The 2786-nt window shown below is 44.2% G+C and overlaps 1 pseudogene across 1 annotated transcript; it reads right to left on the reverse strand.

The window, feature by feature from the left end:
• Positions 1-845: 845 nt before the first annotated feature.
• Positions 846-2224, reverse strand: LOC103729254 (annotated as a pseudogene). Its single transcript, XR_001872309.1, has one exon. The product of XR_001872309.1 is annotated as a phosphoglycerate kinase 1 pseudogene (transcript).
• Between the last annotated feature and the right edge of the window lie 562 nt (positions 2225-2786).

Genomic DNA, 2786 nt, shown 5'->3' on the forward strand with positions numbered 1-2786 from the left:
ATGTGAGTGCACCCGTGTTGTGCAATGCTGTGGAGGTCAGAAGAGGGCTTCGGATTCCCCTGGAACTGGAATTTAGGAGGGTTTGTAGCCACCATGTGGATGCTGGGAATCAAACCCGGGTCCTCTGCAAGAGCAGTCAGTGCTCTTAACCTCTGAGCCATCTCTCCAGCCCCTGCTTTTCTTTCTTAAAGTTCATGGGCTGCTGGTAAGGTACCATACAGCTGTGTACAACCAAGAAAATACTGGAGATGCACAAATGCAGCAGGAAATTAACAATGCAGGAGATAATCATGTTAGTTATAGATAATGCATTCAGCGTTTAAAATAGCAGTTTGCCACCCATGTGTCATTTCACTCCAGATGGTTAGAAGAGCACAGGACACATTTATATACATACACATATATTAGAAGGGAACATAAAAAAATCTGTTAATAGAAAAGTACTGAAAAAGGAAAAAAGATCTGTAATTTAAGATAAGTGAGTTTGTCAAATTGCCTTCATCTATATCAAGCTCAAAGCTATTTTTATGTATTCAGTAAAAAAATATTCTATTTGATGAGATAGCAAATAGAATTGTAAAGTCTTTCCAAAGTTTTGAAAAGACCCCAAGGTTCAGGTTGAAACAGTTAGCTAGGACTTCTGGGGCAAGTTCCACCTTTGCCAATGATTTTGTTTTTCAGTGAACATCATTTTGGAAGATCATCAACTTCTCTGGACCTCTTATTTCCATGCTGAGTCATGAGCAGTGACAAAACTAATCAGCGATATTCTAAGACTAAGCAGATACAGCTCACCTTCCTTTAACAAGCAAAATGTAAATAGATACTCTAGAATACACAATGGTTCAGTCATTAAGGAATTTAAACGGGATCTGGAAGAATGCAGACAATCCCAGTAAAGATGAGCTGAGATTCTGTGCAACTGTGTAAGGGTTACTGGTGCTGCCTCTCGTGACCACCAGCTGAATCTTGTACCAACACCAAATGGAGATGCAGAAAACACTAAGTTGACTTAGGGGCTGTGCACAGAAACCAAAAGGCAGGTAAGTACTAAACATTGTTGATAGCACCACCCCATGAAGGACTTTACCTTCCAGGAGTTCTATACTACACTGCCCAGTGCTAACACGACTGACTTTACCCTCTGTGCTCCATTTGGCACTGCATGTGGCAGTGTCTCCACCTATGATAGTGATGCAGCCCCTGGAAGTAGTTTTCACCACCTCATTCATGAGGGACTTGGTTTAACATTCCAAACAGGGTGCCTCAGATTATTCTTGGTGCTCTCAGACCACAGTCCAAGCCCGTCTGGCCAGCAGGTGTACCAGAGACCACAGCAGCTTGGCCAGCCTTGCCATTCTCATCAAACATGTCAGCAGTGACAAAGTCACCAGGCGAGGTGACCTTCACACCTTTTCTCTCAGTTTTGGACATGCGATCTTTAACAATCTTGGCTCCGTCATGGTGCAGAAAAGTGCCAATCTCCCCGTTGTTGAGTACTTTAAGGAAGGTAAAAGCCATTCTACCGCCAAAGATCGTCTCATTGACTTTGTCCAGCATATTACTGACCAACTGGACCTTGTCTGCAACTTTAGCTAAACCCAAGATGGCCAGAAAGGGTTGCTCTGTGTTCTTGAAGGCCTTGGCAAGTTAGTCCAGCTCCTTTATCAAAAATCTACCAGCCTTCTGTGGCAGATTGACACTCACCGCAGAGCTGTGGGCTCAGTGGGCAGTGACAAAAACATCGTTGACACTCACATCCCCTAGTGTGGACAGCGAAGCTCGGAAGGCATCTATTTTGTCTGGTCCAGTTTTAACCTTGTTCCCAGAAGCATCTTTACCTTCCCTTCTTCCTCCACATGAAAGTGGAAGTTCTCCAGCAGATGACAGACCCAGCTGCCAGGTTGACATGGGCTCTGTCTGCTTCTGGTCCCACAGAGTTCTTAAAGAACAGAAGATCCTTGTATAACAGAGGTTTGGGTATTGCACCAGCTGGCTCTGAGGAGTACTTATTAGGCATGGGAACACCATCAGGCTGGCCCAGGTGGCTCCCAAGGACAAATGACTTTGCTCCATTGTCTAAGCAGAATTTGATGCTTGGGACAGCACCCTTGATCCTTTGGTTATTTGTTATCTGGTTGTTCTTCACAGGAACATTGTCATCCATTCTCATAATGACATGCTTTCCTTTCACATCCAGGGTCAGTTGGTTAGAAAGCAACATTTTGGCAATGGGGTAGAGGTCAGAGGCCGGGAGCTGAGGAAGAGGAACTACAATGGCTGATGGGTGCTCAGGAAGTGTCAACCACATGAGTTTTAATTATGACTCTGAAGAGACTAGCTCCTACCAATTCTATGAGAGCATTCAAGACATCACCTGTGGCAGAGGCAGCACTGGTCTATTGCTTTCTATTAGTTGGCTCTTACGAGTTAGGGCCTTGCTTGCTGAGAACCTATGTGACCCTATATGAGACTATTAAGTTGTTTAATCTTCAATGTGCTAAAACAGCATCTTCTGTGAAAAGACAGAAACAGTTAAAAGCAGAATCATCACCATAGGGATTATTTATTACTATGTGGTAATCTGTGTGTGTGTGTGTATCTATGATGTGTATGTATGGCGACACGTGGCCACCATACATATGTAGAGGTGAAAAGACAAGTCTGTGGAGTCTGTTTCTGTCTTCCACCTTGATATGGGTTCCAGGGATTAAACTCGGAAAGCCAGGTTTGCCCATGAAGTGCCTTTACGTGTTGAGACAGCTCACCGACCCACCACTGGGCTT

The sequence above is a fragment of the Nannospalax galili genome, unplaced genomic scaffold, assembly GCF_000622305.1.
Source record: "Nannospalax galili isolate Female #2095 unplaced genomic scaffold, S.galili_v1.0 scaffold773, whole genome shotgun sequence".
Taxonomy (NCBI): Eukaryota; Metazoa; Chordata; class Mammalia; order Rodentia; family Spalacidae; genus Nannospalax; species Nannospalax galili.